This window comes from Etheostoma spectabile, chromosome 20 (genome assembly GCF_008692095.1).
Source record: "Etheostoma spectabile isolate EspeVRDwgs_2016 chromosome 20, UIUC_Espe_1.0, whole genome shotgun sequence".
NCBI classification, from domain to species: Eukaryota; Metazoa; Chordata; class Actinopteri; order Perciformes; family Percidae; genus Etheostoma; species Etheostoma spectabile.
Window position 1 is genome coordinate 21,123,154 of NC_045752.1, and position 23,489 is coordinate 21,146,642.

Here is a 23,489-nt window from a genome sequence, read left to right on the forward strand (position 1 = left end):
AGACTGGTAAAACATCCACAGCAGTTTGCTGCAGATGTTAAAGGACTGCAGTCTCCTCGGGAAGTACCGCTGGCTCTGTGTCTTCCTGTATAGGTGGCTGCTGAGTGTTGTCCAGTCCAGTTTGTTGTCCAGCCACAGCCCGAGGTATTTGTACGATTGAACTGCCTCCACCTCAACTCTCTCTAACAGGACCGGTCGCGGTCTTGGTCTGGACCTCCCAAAGTCAACGACCAGCTCCACTACAGAAGTACGCAGAGACACAGCCATTGGGTGTATCAGGGGTGACAGGGAGGAGGAGTATCGGAGTTGGTGGGGGACTTTGCTCTTGGTGCGCACTAACTGCACTACAGCTCAACACCCTAAGACGAAGGAGCTGGTCGTTGACTTGGGAGGTCCAGACCAAGACCGCGACAGGCCATGTTAGAGAGAGTGGGGGAGGCAGTTCAATCGTACAAATACCTCGGGCTGTGCTGGACAAACAAACTGACATGGACAAACACTCAGACAGGCCAACCTATAACAGGAAGACACAGAGCCAGCGGTACTTCCCAGGAGGAGACGCAGTACCTTTACCATCTGAGACAGCAAACTGCTTTTTTGTTTGTTGGTGTCTTTTTTTATTTTGGTGAGTTTAAAGCTGTGGTCACCAGTGTCCTCTTTACACTGTGGTGTGCTGGGGGGGCAGCATATCAAAGGACACCCACCAGGCGGATAAACTGATCAGGGGGACCAGACCTCTGTGGTCGGATGGAAGCTGGACTCATGGTGCGGTGGCAGAGAGGAGGACATTGGACAAAACTGCTGGCATTACGGACAATGCCAGCAACCTCTGCCAACAGTCATCAGCACCCGAGGGGCCGGTTCAGGGAAGGCTGCTCCTTCACCAGTGCCGGAACAACAGATCAAGGACTCTCTGGTCCCTCATGCATTCAGGACTATACAACGCCCAATAGGGGAGGAGGAAATAGGGCAGAGGAAGAATACAAACTACTGACACCAACGGACTCAACGTAATACAGACATACAGACATAACATGATATCATACATCACATACATAATAATACATGACATACATACACTAACATACATACATTACACATAATACCTACGAACATAACTATACATACATACAGTACACATACAACATACTATAATGCACACCTGGACTTAAAATTCACACCTGTCACTGATCAAATTTTTTAACACGGACTAAACACTGACCACTGAATAATATTTATGGTCTTTTCTTGTTATATTGCAAAATGTATCGTATGTTGTTATATTGCGTATTTTTATGTCTTATTTACTGCTTTTATACATTTTTTATTTCTTGTTTTTTCTTGCTAAAACGCTGCTAGCAATTTCAATTACTGGCGGGAGTCATCCAAAGGATCAATAAAGAGAAGTTAAGGCCTAAGTCTAAGCTGAAAATCTTCTATAAACTGGAAACCAGGAAAATGTTGTCTTCATATAAAAATAGAACCTTAACATTAAAGACATTTGACAGTTAGATTATTTATTTGTAGATTGTAGATATTTGGGGGGGTACGCATTATAGCTTAAATTAGCTTTAATAAAGCGTTGAAAAAAAACATTGAATAAAACGCAAAAGGGCTATTAAAAAAAAAAACAAAAAAAAAAAGCTTAAATATTAATTAAAAGTTTTAATTTGAGAGAGTGTGTTCCACGGAGCAGTTGGATGAGACAGAAGTTTAAAAATAACAGAAATGTTTTTTTTATTGTTTATTTTTACGACAGATAACCAATACATTATATGTTTTTTTTCGGGGAAAAATCTCGAGTAATGAGCTGCCAGAAGTTGGCCTGTTATTTTACAGATTATGTTCATTGAGGCACGGTCGTGCGGGTGACTTTATTTTCATCAATAACAAATAAAAAACATGACGGTTGGAACATGTGCTGGGTGTTTGTTTTATGAATCGCGACTGTGTGCAGCTTCCCATGTGCTTTCCTACACAATTATGGTTAAAGTAGTGATGGAGCCAGATCACGATAACAGTGGAACAGCGGATGCACACATCAGCCAAGAGCAGTGGGGGGTTACGCTCCCACCAGAAGAAAATCTCTCCTCATGGCCAGGGGGATTCTAGTTTTTTTTAGCCCTTTTTTTACTTGATCTCGGCACACTTAAAAAATAATGTAAAACAAATGAAATAAAACAAAGTGTGAAAAAAGTGGGTACATATATTTGAGCTAGGAGTCTGACCTCGGGAATATACCAGGACTCGTGAAACAAACCAGAATGCCATTATGCCGATGTCTTCAGAAAAAGTGCTGGTCAGCCAGGTAGTCAAAAGTTACATCAATGCCCATTTGTCTAAAGTTACGCACTGTATTTTGGAAATAAATAAAATACATATCCAATTTAAAGGTAATGCCACCTCAATTTGTAGTACTGGCCAGCGGTCAGCATTACAAAGTCTTGTTTTTTCTGGAAATGTTGCGTCTTTTCTAGTTACTAATCGGTCTCCCATATCATGATGGTTCAACAATAGGTTAAAATGCACCAGTTAGCACAGGCAGGATAAGGTTCTAAAAAAACTTAAAAAAAAACTTTGTTAACCCTTTTGTGTCATTACCCGTCAAAATTGAAACAATTTTGTCCCCTTTTCATCAATTTGATTGCTTTTTTTCAAACATCTACCTCATAACTTAAGGTTAAAACGTTATTTGGAATGAGGGTCAATAAACTAATTTATAGGAAAAATAACCATGTTGAGTTAGAAAAAGCAGAAATTGATTTTTTGTGTAGACTAAAATGAACGGAAAAGTATGTTGATGAGATTTAACGATGCGAGCATGTCAACTTTTACTCCAATGCTATTTCAAAATCACTTCAATTTGGTTTGTTTTAAATGCCACAAAATTGAATAGGATACCCCAAAATTAATTGAAAGTAGAGATTTGCACTTGCCGAAAAAGCTTTGTGTGGAATCAATATGGTTGTTTTGGGTTATAAAAGAACATGATATAGGGAAAAGGGTCGATTTGACCCGAGGACACATGACGGTTTAAAGGGAGCGGGCACCCCCTAACTCCTTGATACTAGAATGTTCCCACCTCCCCTGGCAAACCATTCGTAATGGAGCAATACATCAACAATACCGCATACATTAATATTAAAGAAAAGATTAAGTAGTAGTAGTCGTTGAGGAACTGATATAAAAGCAAGTAAGGTGTAACTTTCTTTTCCTCCAACTGACACACACACACACAACATACACAATATACACACATTACCCACATATATATAGATATATATATACGTACAATATTAGATATATATTATTATATATATATACTGTCTTATACACACCACACACACAAATGTGTGGGTGTGTTTCTGTGTGCATGCGTCCAGTAGGCTGGGAGTAGTATCGTGTGCGTGTGTGGGTGTGTTGTGTGGTGTGTGTGTGAGAGAGCCAGGTCAGGGCTCTAATCATGACGACACACTAGTCAGTATTCAGGCTGAATAATGTCGTCGAGTGTCAGCAGCTGACATGTCCAAGATACTGACCGCACCCTTTTATTACAACTATTTTTACATTAGTTCTCAAAAATCCAACTCACTGCCACACGTATATGTTAGGGGAATGCTCTGTTCTTCCACTTGTTTCTTATTTAGTGTCATTTTTTTCTTGGCACATTACTGTTACTTGGGCTGTCTGTGAGCATGTAGGGTCTCCATGGTAATCATACAGTGTGCCATGCATGTTCCTGGTTGAGGTAAAGCATCTCTCCACGGGGTGGCTGCCTGTATTCAACCTAGATAGGAATGATTTGTGATTCGTACCGGCTTCAGCACAATCAAGTCCAGCAATAAGTAAACATCTTATGAGGAGGTGTAGCTGTCCGCTGGGAGGATACAATAATATACTGATAGCTATAATAACCACACATCATCCCAAAGGCCATGAAGGTGAATGTGTTGGAGAGAATAAGCTTTGCCTGTCTGCTTGCCTTGCCTTGTAGAACTCCAGCATGAGCTGTGGTGTGTGTGTGCTGGTGGTGGTGTGTCTGTGTGTCTGGTGTTTGCGGCCTGGAGTCCAGCCTGCATGACTACCTATGCAAAAACCACAGTTAATGTCTTGTTTGAAAATAAACCAGGGATTTTGCTCGGTTCTGTCTCTCAATCTATCCGGTCCCTTTATCTCCCCCCCTGTTTTTTTTTTTTTTTTTTTCCTTTTGTCGAATATCCAGATCACTTTGAGTGGCAGTCACAATTCCTATTAAATTCTGAAAATCCTCTCACGTGTCATTAAAATTCTGTACCATCCTTTGGAGCAGACAAGGAAGGGGAGAGGGAAGGAAAAAGGTGAGAAGAAGTGGGCCGAGAGGGACAAACTGAAGAGGAAGAGTGGGTACAGATTTGCCTTTGATTCTCACAAGAAGACAGTGAGTAATAAGTATTAAAGCCGCGCTGCTAATGACGGTGGGAGACAAAAAGGCTCAGAGATAGACGGGAGTGTGGAAAATGAGCGCTACGTATTGGGTTCACGCGTTCGTGACTATATTTTCAAATTACCTAATCTAATTCTGGGAAACTAATATTAGCCCTGTACCATGTGTTTCAAAGGATCGGTATGTCCCTTCATCTTTTAAACTCTTCCATATAGTTGTTACTTTTTTTTACCATCTTTCCATTTCTGGTTCAATGTATTCATCACCACCAGTCTGAATTTCTAGGATCATTAGATGCATAGCTCTGCAAGATAGAATCAGTATAGAATGCTATGCCAGAACTAAATAATAATGATCATAATACACTTTTATAGCACTTACCCAAAACCAGCCATTACACAGCTTTACTGGAGCAAAATAAAACAGTAAAAATTATGACAAACTATGGGAACATAAAAAGTCTAGGATCAACGTAGAATTAATAGAAGGAAAAATGACTAAAGAACAAAACAAGAAAAAATATGAGTAAAAACATGGTAAAAAGAAGCAACATCAGATGAGATCCAATGCATAATCACTAAGCATCAGCCTTCACAAGAGCAGATGAGAGAGGAGACATATGAAAATACTTTGCACCTCAGTGGATTCACAGGGTACCTGGCGGGCAAGAAAGCGGGAAAAACGACAAACGTGGGCAGCCAACTCAACAATATATTTAGACTATAACTGTAGTCATGAATGTTAAACATTAAATATCATTGAAAAGATTACATACCCAGAATTGGTGATCCGTACACAGGCACCGCGCAGGTTGTCATGCTTGAAGCTGGTTCAAGTCTCTTACCAGACTGGAGTGTTGGAGGATTTACCTCAACATGATCTCATAGAGAATCTGTAACCTTACCACGCACCCAAATGACGAGCTCTACAAAAAACTACAGAAATACTTTTTTTCAAGAGTTGTAAGTTACAACGCTGTCCGTTATGGGAGGTGAAAAAAACAGGAATATCTTCATAATCAACGCAAAGGTGAGTGTTGCAGCTAGCTGAGTACCCGGTAAACGTTTGCTAATCGATGCGATGAAGTCTCATCTGAAAATACGTAGCGGCTACACCCATATGCTAAAATATATCATATAAATGAATCCTGGTCATTAATGCACCCACATAGATTAATTAAAAAGATAAAGATCAATAACCTGTAACGGTGTGTTTGGTGTGTCAGTCAATCGCAGCAGCTGTGTCGGTATAGTTCTGCAGACCAGCGACCATGTAGCCTGTATCTGTAACCATGGTTCCATGGCGGTGTTATCTTGCTGGTTTTAACAGTCCTCGCGGGATTTTGCTGCCTTTTGGATTGTTGTTGGCCCAAAATGCCTGATTTGCAGGAGCTTTGGTAAAAAAAAAAGTTGCGAGTGTTGTGGACTGACGAGAGAAACGCAGACCATTCCCACCGGGGAACCTTGTGTGGTGTCGTTGTGGGGCCCGTTTTTAATGTTTGCTAAAGAAAACTGATGATTTCTGTATTCTTTGCTAACTTCACTGCTATTGGAAACTCAATTGTCTCTCCTCCTTGGCGCTGTTGTTTTGTGTGTGTGTGTGTATTTGTATCTGTACAGGGTGTGGTGTTGTCGGAGTCTGTTGAGTTACGTTTACCCCAGTTGAGTCGCTGCCAAAGCACAATAAGTATCTGGATTTGGCATGTCTTTTTCATCTACTCAAAACACCAACTTTCGAAAGTAAACTGGCAAGTCCTGGCAAGATGATTATCTTACAGGTTTGTGCAGGAAACTGTTGTTTTGCCCACCAGTAATAGTTGTGACGTCACGCGAAGTATGAATTGAAAAAAAAATTTAAAAAATAAAACACTAAAATAAAGATGCACTTGGGTAAAAAGGTCAATCTGATTAAGGTAAAGGGGTTCAGGTCTAGAGCTGGGCAGTTACTTCATTATGGGAATGTGATGTGAGGCTAGATATAGTCTAGATGTTGGATATCGTACATGGGCATAAGTTGTTTCTTTCCGGTTTAAAGCTGCTACAGTAAGTGAGACATTTGAGAAACTTACAGATTGTGTCTAACTTGTTATTAATTGCCTTCACCTACTTGTCCATTAGGTTGTTCGAGATCAGCGGGTCTGCACAGAATGGACTCACCGGCGATTCCGCCTGTGCTGCTGGTTTTAAATTTGTGTCAGACATTGATTCCCGACTTGCTCATGACATCAGGCCACCAAAGACAACGATAACCTGCCGAGATCAAGGCAGTGCAGAGTTTGAGACGCAAGTAGCGCAGTGCTTTTCACCAAGCTTCTATGATTTAACAGCTGATTGGTTCACAATCGACTCACGTGAGACGTTTTGTATAAAAACCTATTTTTATAGTTTTGAATTGACGAGATTGTACTTCTAACTTGGCTTGTTGTAAGAACACACGTTGTGGGCCTGATAGGACAGTTTAGAGTCCAGGAAACTAATCTGTTCAGATTAAGATTCATCATATACAGTGTGTAATTAACATAAGCAACAGGGCTGCCATGTAAAGCCATTGGCAGCTAATCTGCATAATTTAAACAAACTGGGAGACTGTGTACAGCTGATAATGGTCTGACACAGGTTTCTGTCCAACTCCTGTTCAGCTGAGGCGGCTGAGAACCGGCTGGAAATGTTACCACTGAGCGGATTTTTGTCCCACATCCCCGGGCTGCTGCCTCATGCTATCTGCCTCCATTTACCAGGCGCGGAGGGCAGTTCATCTAGAACGGGCTAGTATATCCACATTACATGATGATATTTAATCACAAAATCTCTTTGTGTTAAGTTTTGTGAAAGCCAAGAGGTAAACTCTACAGTATCGTGTGCGGTATTTGATATCGATGTATTTAATTCCTAGAAGAACAGCTTCGGCGACAGTGGATGGGTTGTGACATTTTTTTTGAGGTGTGAATGTGGTCGTCGCGTCCCACCCTAGCGACTGTGATCGAAAAACCACCTTGTCGAGGGTCGAAATCCAGCTGTTTCCACTTAGCGCTTCCTAGAGCCTGGAGAACTTCCGTTTGAATTGTAGTCGTATTATGACAGGTGTTTTGCGTTTGGCATCTGCTTTTCTTTTGCACCGTTCTGTATTGCACGTGGATTGGTGTATATGGTGTGTTGGTGTGTTTGCAGCGGTGTTTGCTAAAATGCTTGCATGTAGTTGTAGCAATTTAATTAAGGTGTTTCCTTAATTTGCTTGTTGTTGGCATTTGCATGTTTTTCTTAAGTTGCAGGGTGGTTGCCCCTGTCGGCCACTGTACAATGTTGCTAAGATTTAAAAAAAAAAAAACATTCAGCCAGATGTTCTGTTACGACATGTTAGATAGCAAAAGCAGTTCGTGTTTTATGTGCCGTGGGCGGGGATTATCGTTGTGAAAGGCAGGTCTCTACAAAGCTACAGTCAAATGTGTGTGGTGACTAAACGCAAGGGACCATTGCAAGAATGGGGGACGAGATGAGACAGCTAACATGGAGAAGTATGCACCAACAGCTACTCTTAAAAGTATAGGTTGTACAACGTTTATTTTAACGCTAAATTTTTCCAACAGAAATGATTCATAGTTGTTTTCTGTTATTTGCAGTGTGGGACTTATTTGCGCTTCGCAATATAAATAGTTATTAACAGTGGTGGAATGTAACAAAGTACAATGACTTCCCACTGTGCTTAAGTACATTGACTCACGTATTCTACTTAAGTAGATCAATAGGCATACTTTGACTTTTATTGCACATTCAGTTAACTATCTATACTTTCGACTACCCCTACAGTTTCTAAACGTTCCATTACGTTTTCCGATCAGTTCCCCCCCTACCCCCGCAAAACGCCTTCGGACGGTGCAGTCCGTTCCAGCTCCCGATATTAACAAATCCCAATATGGCCCAACCAAGACCCGCACTCATTAAGCATTTATTGGCACAGTACAACTCAGCTGCTTCGGTTTCCAAGAACTTGGTCATGGTCATGGCAGAAAGAGGTAGTTACATTAGTCCGTTACGGTTTAGTCGTTACATACTCTGTGGCATTTACTCGTTGCATTACTTGAGTACAGTTTTTGCAAAAGTGATACTTCTAGGAGAGTGTAATTGTAATACTTTTTACTTTACTGAGTAGATATGTGAGAGAAGAAACCCTTACTCTTACTCGTATAGGTACAATATAGTTACATACTTTATCTTTACTTCTTTGGATATTCAATGGGCACATTGTTGTTACCCCCCCCCTCACCCCCGCGGCCGCTAGTTGGTAATGTTTAGTTTGAACAGAGAGAGCGAATTCAGACTAAAGGCTTCACCCGTGACGGGGTGACAAAGAAAACGTCGTTGTGCAGTCTCGGTCCCAGACTCAATGTCAGCGGCGGGACGGGGGTTAGACTTTTCAGCGTAGCAAAACAAAAATGTCCGAATCAAACGCCAGCAAGCAGACAGCCGAGGCGGGACCCCCCCCCCCCCCCCCCCCCCCCCCCCCCCCCCCACCCCCGCACCCCCCCCACCACCCGGCCTCATGTGAAGCAATGTTACCTTTTAGTACAAGGGACATACAGCAACTATTTATGAGTCCGTCTTCTGTGTCTAACCAAAAACAAACGTTACATCTGAAAATTCCAATCTAACTTGAGGACACATGTAGCCGTAAGTTTCCTAGAGTTTTTGGTGACGACTTGGTACTTTTACGTGAGTCATAGTACTTGAAGTAACAGTATTTTACTGGAGTCAATTTTTTGGATACTCTACCACTTGGTCACGTGTTAAGCATCAGGGGGGGGTTTTTTCCCCAGATAGGGTTAATATAAAACCCGTATCTTTATCGTAAAAAAAACACTCCCGGTCCGCCTCAGCTGTGACAAATGTGTGCAGCATTCACTGTCCTATGGAAAATAATGCACGGACGAGATCATGCAGATCACCCTGATAGAGAACCCAGATTTTAAGTCTGAACGTAAACTGGGCACAGATGGTAAGCCAATACCTTAACCAAAACTAACTTAAAGAAATGCCCCCAGCCTAAAACTTTAGACATTATGACTATGACATAAGAGAAAAAGCGGTCGCAAGTACTTTCACTTTTAACAGGAACAGAAATTGAAATCGGTACTTTTAATTTTTTACTAAGTAAGGTTGTCATTGTGGTATTCTACTTTTACCAAAGTACATATATCTCAGGTAATTTGGGCTGAGATTACAGTACTTCCTTCACACTAAATACTGCCTTATAGTAACGTAGCATTCACTACTCCTTTTTATGTAACTTATAAACCACGCAATGGATAAGCTTGAGTCACACGAGCTGAAAAAGGTTTCAAAAACACAAAATATAAATTAATTAAAGAACCTGTTTCTTCAGACAGTTTGCTAAACTGGAGCAAATTTGTCTGTGAGAAGTTTACAATAAACAGGAAGGTTCTGATTTTTACTGTAGCTACACACAAAATGTATGTATGGATTATATGTCGGTGTATATATGTGTGTGTTTGTGTTGGGTGTGTGTTGTGTGTGTGTGTGTAGATGTATTACATACAATATATAAAAATATATATGTGGTACTGTACATATGTAAAATACTGCTGATCTATACAGTATGGTGTGTATATATAAATAAATGTAATAAATGTAAAACTACTGCAAAATGTTCCTATGTCAGTCTAGGAATAAAGGGTACTACTTATATGCAAACACGTTAACACAATACATGCAATGATACGTCAAAGTCCAGGCTTGCCTAGCCTAAAGCCAGCCGGACTTAACCCCGGCAACAACATTTGAGGACGGGAAGTTTGCGTATTGACCACACATGGCTGGGCTAGCCCCCAATGTCCTCAAAATCTAGAAACGCTCATGCACCAACTAAACATCCGATGAACCGGGTGATTAGACGAAGACGTCACAAGCTCCGATATATCCATTAAACACACACCAACCAAAGCAGTCACTTTTTCACTTAGTTGACTATTTGCAAAAGCATGAACTGTATTCAATTAGTTGTCTCTGCAAGCTCCCTCCTCTTGTGAACTAAATGAACAAATATATTCAAGTTTTGTAATGATTTTAATGAGAGGGCTTTGCAAGGATGGATGCAATCTCGCTTCAATTGAACCACTTCAATTTAGGGCCCACATCAGCAACCCCACAATCTCCACATCAAAAAAAAAGATGAAGGGGGGTGTTGGCAGAAAAATACACACACACCACACACAGACCACAACTACACACCACACACACAAACACCAAAACACACACACAACACACACACACACACACACACACACACTCCCATCCAAGCCACTATTCACAAGCCTCGCTTTATCATAATTGCAGATAAATGAAGAAAGAACACAAGTGATTGTAAGTGATTTTTGCTGTGGAGCTCAGTTTTGGGGGATAGGTGGTGCAGACTGGAACAGCTGAGAGTAAATGGTGCGGAGCGGCCTTGGCAGCGAGCCTCACCTTCTTGCCCCGCTTCTTTTCAGATCCTAATATTTCATGTTACACTGTTTAATCGCAATGATTGCTGAGATAATTAATTGTACAGCAAATTTGGAAGTTCGAGACTCACGGTTCCTGCCATTTGACGGCCTCCACAGCGTCCCGGTAACGCTCGGCAGCTAATAATCCACATTACAATAACGATGCTAATAAATTAAGGGAATTGGGTGTTCTAGAAACCCAGCGCAATACCCCCAAAGCGTCGCTGTGGGCTGCGAGGGGCTCACGCTAGGTGTTTAGAGCTTGATTACCAAAGCGCCAGAGCAGAGCAAAGGGACGCCGGGGGAAGCGGCCTGAGATGACCTGCGGGATGTGCGGTGACGGAACCTGGGGGGCAAGATAAGGGCGGGATCATAGCCTGTTTAGAGCACTGGGCTGGGTGCTTTTATACAGCACAAACCCTTATGGTTTTTCAGGGCAGACAGAGGGACGAAACAACATAGGTGGGGCTTCAGTGACAAGCAGATAGTTGGGGTTCGGATCAGCCGAGCATTTAACCCAGGGCGCTTGGAGTGGACATTCAAAATCAAATTGACAGTATGCTGAAAGGGTGGGGGGAAATTGAGTGAAATTTGATTGGCAAGAAAGAGGAGGGAGTCTTTTAGCACAAGATTGACAGCAAACCAGAGACGGCACATAAAGCATATGGTCGTAAATTCCATCTAACAGATGGGGGGGGGGGGGGGACAAATTAAACATAACACTTTAAGTGCAATTATTGAAGTGGAACAAATAATTTATGCAACATTGTAATTGTGTGTAGCATATGTGTCGGGGGAACAGGTAAGTAAGCTGGCAAAGCTAGTTTATCTTTAAACTCAGATGATGATCTTTTCTCTACTCCAGATGATTGCTGACTGAGAACAGAGCGTCCTAGCAAGCAAGCTACTTAGATAGCAAACCAGTGGCCCACAAATTAACGCAAGATGAGTGATTTGTTTCGGCTCATTTTCTCTATCCAGCGTGTGGCACAAAAAGCACGCTGGGTGGACTTAGATAGTAGCTAGCTAACTATCATCAGGCTACCCAAAAAAGCTCCGTGACTTCACAATGCTAAAATAATGGCAAAATACCATGAAAAGTATTAATGCCTCAGCATAATCTTTATTAGAGAAAATAATCAATAGCCACGGTCCACCGGGACTCTCTTTGTGGCTAACGTAAACGGGAGAACAACAACAAGGTGGACACAAAGCACTGTGAAGCAAGGGTGGGGGGGGAGCTTTTTTTGCTACATGTGTGTTGTATGGTTTACTGTACAATGGGGTAGGTCCTGACCCACGTGACCCCCCAGCGTACTACAGGGTCTTTGTGATGGCTACAATAAGCCCAGGGATAACTCAGAATTAGAAAAACTGAACTATACCCTGCGTGGAGCAATCAGTGTAGCCATTTTGGGGAATAATTAAGGTCTCTTTAAAGCTTTGCATGGATCCGTGACACAGAGCTTTCTACCGCACAAGAGCGCAGGACAACGTTCTCAGTGAAGGGAAGTCGCCTCCACTTTCCTGTCCTCCGTTTGTGAGAAGCCAGCTTGAACCTTGGAAGCAGCCAAAGGGCGTTAAGGGCCTCTCTTCATGGATCACCAGGGTCCGGGTGGGGGGTCAAGCCTTGACTCTCGTAGTCTCAACTCCTTATCCATGCGTAGACCCCCGGCAACCTCCCAGCCTGCTGCTTGAAGGCTGGTGGCTGAATCCAGGACGGATTTGCAGCTCTCCAGGTAAAAAAGGTTTGACTGAATTTCCAGCAAATCGCTACGTTAATTACCGGTTTTCCCATAATCACATTTGACACCCCCCCCCCCGCCTATGCAGAATGCCGAATAGGGCTACCCACACGAACATCTGTCAGATTTTTTTCACACAAAGTTCTGAGAATAAGCCTCAGGAGAGCAAATATCAAGCGTGGTTATTGTCAATCGCATCCTTAGGAACAGGAGCACCCATTTAAGGTGGCCTGCCATTTAATACGGATAAATTGTGGGGCGAGTTTTCAAATCATTGGTAATTTTGTGTTATGAACGCGGAATCACATACATTTCAGATGGATCAAGCATTGCAGAGGAAAAAAAAAACTGCTTGCTTTCAGGGAAGTACCCGCTCTACTTGAAAAGGGAAAGGTAAATGACCATGGTTCCGTGCCTCAGTCCCATTCCGGATGGCTCAGGATGCAGCGTCATTTCAATGCCAAAACCCGGGATGAAAAGAAAGGGGGTGTTGGGCAGTAAAGGAAGGAAAAAAAAAAGAGAAATGGGAAGGATGGGGCAACAAAATGAGAGGAATGGACCCTGTCGTGCATGAAATTAAACAGATACCTCCAAAAATAACCGCCTGATGGATATGGCAGGCCTAATGGAAAGTCCCGCCTCTGCCTCTCTTTCTGGTGTTTCTGCAGGGAAGGCAGAGTGAGACAGTGTAACCTTTAAGGGAGTACAAATCGAGAAAGCTCTCCAGTTCCCCAGATTCGCTCTGCTGTGCTCGAGCGAAAGGCTTAGCTGGGCTATGGGTATTTGCTCTGCCAGTGTTGTCTTTGTGAACAGAACTGGTATCGTTGGGGGAAAACCTGTGCAGGGACTTCTTTCCCCCAATCCCTGTGTCTTGTTTTTGGTTGTTCTTCCAGGGCAGCTGCCTGTAGCCAGGGTAAGTGGATATAAGATACAGCCCCACGCTCGACTTAAACTTACTGGGCCACTAACAAACATGCCTGAGGAAATGGCTTGCTTCCAAGCGTCTGGACGAGACTGGATTTTTTAGACAATGCTGGTATTGATTTTTTAGAGTTAAAAAACCCTTTGAACCCTTGGCTGTGCCTTGGTGTTCATGCATCTATGCACAGGGTTTTAGCAGAATACTCTTTGTCTGAATGAAAGCCATGTATACCTTGACATTGATGCCGGAGTAGATCAGCTTATCCGAACTGCAAATCACGGCTATCGGAGGTACATATTGTTTAAGGACAATTTCTTTTAAAAAAACAAAAAAAAAAAAGCTGGGGATTTTTGCTTAATAAGCTAATACACAAGAGAGAGAGCAGCTAGGGACAAGCAAGAGAGGGATGACATGCAACAAAGGGTCCTGGCCTGACTTAAAGGGACAATGTCATTTGTGCTGGAAGGCCCTAGCTCACCAGGAAGAGTGTGCGCACCCAAGAGAGCGGCTCTGGGTTGAATCTGAATTGCAGCTTTTTCTGTGTGTCATCCACCATATCTCTCCCGATTCAATGTCTATCCCATTTAATTAATAAAGGGAAAAGCCCCAAAAAAATAATCTTTAAAAAACCAATGGACATGGACTTCGGTTGGTGTGTGCTAGCTTAGTGGTCACTAAACTGTAGCTAAAGTAGCTTTCTATAGACCTTAGTGGTCCCTAAGACTGTATTGAAGTCTCTTTTACATAGACCTTAGTGGTTCCCATATAAGGTATCTGAAGTCTCTTTTAGATAGACTAGTGGTCCCCTACTACTGATCTGAAGGTCTTTTATATGACCTTAGTGGTTCCTAATCACTGATCTGCAGTCTATTTTATATAGACGTAGTTGGTCCCCTAATACTGTCATCTGAAGTCTCTTTATATGACCTGTAGTGGTTCCCTAATACTGGTATTGAAGTCTCTTTTATATAGACCCTTAGTGGTCCCTAATTACTGTATTGAGACTCTTTTATATAGACCTTAGTGGTCCCCTAATACTGTAGCTGCTGAAGTCTCTTTTTATAGACCTTAGGTGGCCCTAATACTGTATCTGAAGCCTCTTTCCCAAATTCACCTTGGCGGCAGAAGTACAGCCACTAGAGCCAGGCACAAGAGCCTTCCTGAGTTGTGCCCATTTCTGAGTCTGTAGCTTTAGAGGAAGAGGGAGGGGGGGGGGGGCCACGATGGAAGCTGGGGATGTGGCCTTGACCTACTGCCAGTTTGTCAATTTGAAAGCCATGATGTCTGTCTCTTCATGGGTGGGCCAAATATCGGGTGGGAAAAGCAGAGAAAGGGGAGGTAACCTTGCTCTAAATGGCCATTCACAGGGAAAGATTCCAGATCGCATATGAGCTTCCTTTGCTAAAAATCGGCGCAGGCTCCACGGGCTCGGGTACCCCATCGCATTTCTAGCCACTGGGGGAAATAGGCAGGATGGGGAACTAATAGTACTGTGAAAAAAAAAAAATACTCAAAAGTGAAATTTCCATGCATGGGACTTTACACCTTTGACAAATCAATACATGGTCATTGAGGTTAAAATCCTAGCCAGAAGGGTGCTGCACAAATGTTACACGATTCCAAAAAAATTTTTTTTTTAAAAAATTTTTTTTTTGGGAAAGATTTGTCTGTATTCCCACATTCTCCAAACAACTACACTTCATGAATGACAGAGGAGAGTGTAGGTTACATTTAAATTGCTACAAGAGTTTTTAGCTCACTAGAAGAACTTACTCTCGTTCAAACAAAACACGCCCCAATCTCGATACACTTGATCTCTCAAGGCGAGATATGACAAGTGGGCAAACAACCTTCGATGAAGGCCTTCTACAAAAAAGGTTAAAAGCTGAAGATTATTTTAAAGGCTGTTGCCAGGGTCAAGAAAACCATGTCATGGTTCAAGCGTATAATGCCATGGAGACGAAACGCATTTAGCTCAAGGTACACTGTTTCTGTATCTATTCCGTTCACACGTAGTGAAGGGCCGCATATTGCCAACAGTTCCAGTTTGCACTGTAATTGGAAGTATAACTCTAACTTCTTAGACTTAACCCTTTCATGTAGTCGGGTTCAAATTCACCAATTTCAACTTTACAATAAGAAAAATGTACATGTTGTAAATTTTTCTATCTCAAAATCAATGCCCTACCCTTTTTTCTGTGTAAAAATGTATTCCTGACTCAAAATTATCTGGATTCTACACCAAAACTTATGTTTTTTTCCAGCTAGAATAACACATCAGGATTTTTAATATGAACTAGATATAACCGTATGACAAAAAACAAATCACACTTCCATTTTGATTGTGTTCTAGTAGAGAGATTGCATTCCCTATACAATGTTATCTCAATTGTTAATTTGAGAAAAAATCCACTATTGTTTATCGATTTTTGAATGAAAACTTGTCTGCAGAACGTTTTAAAACCCATTTAAGCCAGAGTCAATTTACCGAGGTATACGAGAATGTTCCGAAGTGAAGACACTACAAGGGTAAGAAGGCTCTGAACATGGTGATGCGAAATATTTGATCTAGGCAACTACAATTGGTAATTTTAGAATTTGACCAAGATGTGTCACAGTTGAACTTGGTCAGTGTTGTGGTTCGGTATGCGTTGTTGTCTCGTCTATTTTATATTGGTATTTTCCCGCGTGTGATTTTTGTTCCAAGCACGTGTCCCTTGCGCGGGTTTCCTGTACCCTGTATATTAGTCTTGTGTCTCTCTTGTCCTTTGTAGATAGTTTGTCTCGTCCGGTCGTGCGGTTGTTTGTTTGTATCCTCCCAGCGGCTTCAGTAGTTTTGTTTTTAGTTTCTTTCTCTTTGGAATCTTGGAATTTTGGGACGTTGTTTGTGCCTAGCTGGTTTGAGCCCTTGTGTGTTTGCTTTGTGATGTTTTGGATCCCTTTTTTTGTTGGTGTTAACTAAGCCTATCACTAACCTTTCTCCTGCATGCCGTCTCCTCTCGGATTTGGGTCTGAACCCCCTAACTGTAACAGTAAGGAAGCTTCATGAGACCCATTAACCTTTGTCATTTATTTTCTGAGCCCACTATAGGGTCGGTAAGGGTTAAGGAAAAAGAAATGGCTTTCGACCTTTTAGTTTGAACAGAAAAGAGTCATAGTGGGGCTCAGAAATAAATAATGCTTCATGAGTAATGCTGGTATATGTATGTGCTCATTTAAATCGTCAACAATATCGAAATGCAGCGCATAAAGAAAGTCTGTCTCTCTGTATACCTGGTACAGCAACCAGCTACCAAATAAAGTCTACCTTTAACTTTTTTAGATATAGCCCCTGTGATGAGGTTGAAAACCCACAGAAACAAGCATATTGTCTCAGGATCTAAGGGAGGGAATTTTTGTATTCATCGAACAGATTAAAAACTGTCAAGAAGATGCTATTAAGGAAGGGCTCATGAAAATAGCAAACAACCTTTTCAAAATGCAGCTTGTCAGCTCATGACACCAAATCATTCAGCTAAAAACCCAAATATCCGCGTCTTATGAGCAAAGAATCAGGTTTTCATGTGTAATCACCTGTGACTGTAGTGGGTTGCCACATCACAGTGCTAGGTTGCTAACTAGGCAAACAGGTTACGTTTCCCCCGATTTTGAAAAAGCACATTCATGTGTAACGCTTGTAAGCTTGGTACCATGTAGCCTAGGTGAGTGAAATGTTCAAAGTCAATACCTATTGTTGACACTAAGGGCTCATACTTAGTTGGACAAACCAAGATTCATATCTTTAGGCATCAGATTGCATAAAGTTTTACCCTGGTCTAACACGCACAAATGACATCTTCACATGTGGGCTGTGATATTCAGATATTTCCATTCTGGCCAACAAACCAAAATATCACAATGTTATTGTTAGTTCGTTGTATCGTTGTATCCGGATTATACTGTATATTGAAAGTATCGGATTTTTTTTAGCTATACAAAACGCCAGGGTTAGTCATTGAGGCAATAGTTTAAGTTCATTGAGGTTTAACTCAATGTAATAGCTAGATCAGATAATAATATAACACCATAAAGACAGCTAACACAGTGCATCCCGGTACCTTCGATAGATTCTAAGAATATTGTCTTGCAGGGTCCAAACGTTTAGATGACAACTTGGGCGCTGATGTTAATGTAATGCCTGTCATGCTCCATTTAGCACACTGTGCTCGTTTTCAGTCCAGACAGGGGGAAGAATCTCTTGGCATTAAAATACGATATCTTCTTTACCACAGCGCTTTGGACTCCAGTCGCAACTGCAAAACTGCATAGTATCTGTATAACGTACTCCTCCAATCCTGAATGGTTAGGCATGAGCATATCCACATAGTAACAATAAAGCCATTCTTTGGTCCTGATCAGAGATAATTCTATTTGTAAGACAGTTAAATGGCCCATGGCATGCAAATGTCATTTATGAGGGGGTTTTTTAACATTAGGATGAGTTAACCAGCCTGCTAGGCGCTCATGCCCCCCCCCCCAGTAGCTACAAATGCAATAGGTGCAAACCGAGCCGGTGGGGATCCAGGCCTGCTTTGAGAACAAATTAAAGGTCAGATGGGCCGATCTGAAATCTTGCTCCTAGGAGTTATTCGGCGCAAGATTACCTTCCCTTCCTTGGTTTGTCAACCAGATAATATTGCCCAACTATGAGAGAGAGAGAGAGACATCCTGGGCTTCGAATGAACAAGCGGCAGTTGGTCAGGCCACAACCCCCTTCCCCCCCCCCCTCACAAGGTAAAGACTCAGTATGGCACATTACTAAGGAAAACTTTATTGTGGACACTAGCTGTAATTCTACACAAGGCTGAATTTTGGGGAAAGAGACTTCAGATACAGTATTAGGGGACACTAAGGTCTTAAAAAAGAGACTTCAGATACAGTACTAGGGACCACTAAGGCTATTAAAAGAGATTCGATACAAGTATTAGGGGACCCACTAAGGTCTATATAAAGAGATTAGATACAGTATTAGGGGACCCACTAAGGTGATTAAAAGAGACTTAGCTATATATTAGGGGACCACTGAGGTCTCTATAAAAGAGACTTCAGATGCACGTATTAGGTGACCACTAAAGGATATATAAGTGACTCAGAACAGTATTAGGGCGACCCACTAAGGTCTACCTAAAGATCCGAAGAAGAGCACAGGTCATGAGACCTGTAAGATGCGTTTAACCCTAAAAATGTTTGTGGTTGGATCTTAATGTAACTGCAGGGTCTCATGTCCATTCCTACAATGTGGCTACAAAAAAAGAAAAGTACCTTAAGTGCATGTATTCCATGTATATGTGGATCTAACACATCGACTGCTGATGTATACGAAAGTTGTCTAGGGCGGTGGAGGTTGGGGGGATGGGGGACATAAAACAGGCTTTCAATCCAGGAAGTGCAGTTCGCCTTCCAAAGAAAACAAACACGAATGCCACGGCACGAAAGCGGCGTAGGGTGTCTGTCCGGCTTAAAAGTCCCTTTTCTTCTCGGCTAAACTATACCACCAAAAGGCCACTAAAAGGCTCGTCTCTCGTGGTGCTCTGTTGTACAGCGCCACAATTTTGGTCTGGATTTCATGCAAACCGTGCAATATCGTACAACGCGGTTATTAGAATGCGGTTGAGCTATGTACGTGTTCACAAAAGGGGATCATGTTACCATAGGCCACCCGTGGCCATTGAAAAGGTGATAAAACAAGGGAACGTATAACACTTCTAAAATCTAAAGTTTTTTTTTTTTTATCTTGTAAGAACCAAATCATTTGAGGTGTGCCAACCAAATGTATAAGAGCACATTGGTATCTGGGCATAAGCAAGGGTGTTATAAGTGGACCCAATATTGGACGATAAAAGTTTGTGCTGTCAGTAGCAGGGGGATGGGAATGCCAATAGTTGCAGGTTATTGGTCATAAAAATAAGTTACTGAAAACAGTAGTATTTTGAGAATTAGGGTTTTTGTGATGGACATTTTTATTTTTTATTTCTTGAAAAAAAAAACAGGAACAGATGACCACAGTTAGGATGCGTAGGATCTGTACTTAAAAGTGTCGTACGCCAAAAGCAAAAAATGGCAACGCCCAAAAAACTCGGATTATTAACTGTGAGCACAAACATCTTTAGAAAAAATGGTCCCTTAGGAATAACTGACTTACACAAGTGTGTGCTTATGTGAATCAAGTCTTTATCCCGCCCTGCACACGCCCATTTGGACCAAAAATAGCCAATGCAAAGTCCTCGTGAAATCTGATAAGTGGCAATGAACCACTAGCAGTTAGGGCTTACGCTGAATAGTTGAAAACTGGCGGGGGGAAAAACGGCAAAAACTCTCATATGCTCGTTAATTGCTGCCACATTGAAGCATATCTTCGGACTGTTCTGACCAAGCGTAGGTAAACCGAATACACAGCAACTCGGGGACGATTCGATATATACAAGACTACAGGTATCTGTAAATCCAAACAAGTCTTAGTGATAAAAATGGAAGATTATAATAGTCATGAAAACACACTTAGCTGTAAACAGCGGTGGACCACGCGGTGCCCTCTCTACTGGACCCAATTCGTGTACAGTAGATCCAAGAGCGCAGCTTGGGAATTTAATTAATCATATTATCCAGTATCGTAGCGTCGTCCCTGAAGTCTTTGTTCTCTCCTGATTCTTCCATTGGCGTTGTCCTTGCGGGGCCAGCAGTGCCATCATGCAGCCTTACGCAGGGAGGGTGGGGGGGGGGGGTCACCGCAGTATTTTTGTTCACAACAATTTGTGATCGTTACCACTTGCCAAAAGCACAGCATCAACTACACCCCCCACGCAAAGATACAAATTTGAAGACGAAAGTGTAAAAGGCAAACGCACTGTTCTTCATGCAGGTTATCACCAACGGTATTAAAGTTCGACTTAATAACGAGGACATTAAGTGTAAAATTGTGCGAGGATGAGCTCAAGTCTGTATTTAAATTTTGAGATATCTGCGCAGACATTTATTATTTGCACTGTGTTCTGCCGTAATCTAAATGGGAGGGGCGTTGATGCTGTCATCCGGAGTCAGGCGTCTCATCATCCTGCGCTCGTAGCGGACAAGTGACGGTGAGACAAAGTCGTCTAGATATAAGAAAACCTTTCTAAGGTACGATTGGGCGTTGTATTTTACAAGGTGTTTATGGGAAACAAGGAGCTCAGAGCCAAGCCAATTAAACACCCCCTGCTGGATTTCATCTTCATGATGCCGTGGATGATATGGAGTGAAAAAAACGTGGTGCGGCATCTAGACTTAAAAACTAACAAGGTAATCATTCATTCCCACGTTTATTCTGCAGTTTGACATCAGTACGCACCTCACCTGAAGTTTTCAGCTACGTTTTATTGCGTACGCAATCATGTTTATGCGTGAACCCAGATAATTTTTCCACATAATAGGAACCAAAGAGCAAATAAACAAAATAAAACATATGAGTAAATGACACCCCCATGAACCAATCAGAGAAGTTCGCCCCAAGCACAAACGTTCCTAGGAGCCTCAGGAAGCTCAGATACTTTCCATCTAATGTAGCAAATCGTTTCATTTGGTTCATTGTTGATCAGTATGTACTCTGCTCTACAAATGAAGGATTTTGCGATTATCATGTTTCCTGATTGAGTTGAAATTGTTTCTTGGACAAAGGGGGGTATGGGAAAGCACTGAGTGACATGGCCTTTTGGTGTTTGTGATTTCATTTTAAAAGCAACAGAGGCCACGGGCCCATTATCGATCACTCGCATGCTGCATCATTAACCCTTGGTTGTCTTCCTGTCCCAATCAAGTTTTGTTTTTTACTTTTTTTACATTTTTGTCCCTTTTTTCTACACGTTTGATGGCTTTTTTTCACTGTTTGCACTTTTGACGTTTTTAACATAGTTCCGAAATTTAGTTAACGTTAATTAGTCACATAAAACCTTCCATTATACCTAATATTGCGTTAGAGCCAACCAGAATTAGAATTATTTGACAAACAATAAATTGAAGGATGTGATGGATAACTCACCCATTACTGGCACTGGAAACTTTACTCAATACTATTTTGAAACCACTTCAAATTTTTTTTTCTCAAATGCTAAAAAATTGAATAAGACACCCAAATTAATGAAAGTAGAGAGATGTACTTGCCAAAGGCGTTGTGTGAATCAACATGTGATTTGGGTAATACAATTGGGAAGTCAACAAGAACATTGATAAAGGAAAACAGTGTCAATTTCATGTGTTGTCATCTTCATAACCTGGGCAATGTAAACACAACAAATGTACAGTAACATGGAATACCCATGGCGACCACGCATGCTCCCATCTAGCCGTTCGTCTTCGCCTTTCCCACCAGCACTTGGTGTTAAGAAAACAGGATGAACCTCGGAATTTATTTCTACACCATAATACACTATCCCCATTTTCACGCAGCATTAAACAGCCCCCCACCACTAACACTTGAGTGCCCACTGCTTGCAATTGTCCCAAATTAAATTGTAGGCCCATATGGTCCCTTGTGGGAACTGTTCTCTGCAAAGAAAAGAGACTAAGTAAAAACTTCAGGGAGGAACCAAAGGATTCTATGTCTACTAAACAGCATGAGAGCGATCGCCATAAACTCAGAAAGAGATCCACCCCCCCCGAGAACAACAAGGACAAGCACGGGCTTGTGGATGGTTACCACAGGATATTCAGCAAACGGATAATAAACTCGAAAATTTCCATCCACTGATTGATGGGAAAAGGTTAGTGGATTGTTGGAATGGGGGGGAAAAAGGGGAATGGTACCCAGGAGGCAGGGAGGTTGGTCGGGTTGTGTTCTGAAACAACACCGGACGGTTCCCGGAAAACGGGGATCGCGTCCCACGTGTGTAATTCCTTTCTCGTTTATTGTCTTCTTAAACCACAACTGTCAACGTGTTGTTGTTGGAGGTCCGGTGTGTGACGGTTCCCTTCCCGTTTCTTCTTTTCCTAACCCAACGTCCCGTTCTTGTGGCCGGGTTGTTGGGACATTAATTGCCTTGTTGCGTCCCCCAGCGACCGCGTACTGATCATGTCCGGCCATGAGTTGTCCCGCGTGGGGTGTTCATTTCGCTGTTGCGCGTCCCAGGCCAGCCCAGGCAGGGGCAAGTTTGTGACATGTACATGAGGAAACGAGACAATCGTGACATGTACACAAACAATAAATCAAAATAAGTGAGCATTTCCAACCTGGCGTTGAGACCGTGTGGCTACAAAATCTAACTTCAAATTGTTTCAAAATATCAAATCCTTGAGTACTATCTGTTTACTGTGGGCGGGCAAGCAGGACATACACATCATGTCATTTTGGTTTACAAAAGTAAGTGCACACGAGGGCTGGATGAGGGCGGATCACTGGAAGAAGACTTAAGAGAAGGCCTTCGTCAAGATGATTGTGATCTCAATATGCAATTGGCACAAAAAGTACTCTAAGGTCATGTGAGTGTAATACATCTCACTGGTATTTGGTCACAGAACGTGATGGGACCATGTTGTAAAGTATTGGACCAATTGAAGTTATGGCATTGATAAGGGAGCTGGATGAAAAATGTGTTGCTAGTTGCTTTAGAAATAACGTCGATAAGAGTCTCTGAGAAATGAGTTTTTTTTTCATTTGTAAGGGAAAATTGTAACGTTTGAAGGAAGGACATAGGTTAGCTTCAATAAATAGACAGCTTGTAGTTACAACAAAGTAGGAATTACAGAAGGAAAAACAAGAAAAAAACAAGAGACAGACAGACCGCCTGAAGAAAAACATGTCTGGGTGTGAGAGGAAACAATCAAATCCAGCAAATACACCACAGCAGAAAGTTTGAGAGTTGCAATAGAAATGGTTCCATGGTGCTGGCTGAATCT

The 23,489-nt window shown here is 42.0% G+C and overlaps 1 long non-coding RNA gene across 1 annotated transcript in view; it reads right to left on the minus strand.

Moving 5' to 3' along the window:
- The window catches only part of LOC116669868 (uncharacterized), an 827,043-nt gene that overhangs the window by 519,471 nt on the left and 284,083 nt on the right, over positions 1-23,489 (minus strand). The window lies entirely within an intron of this gene.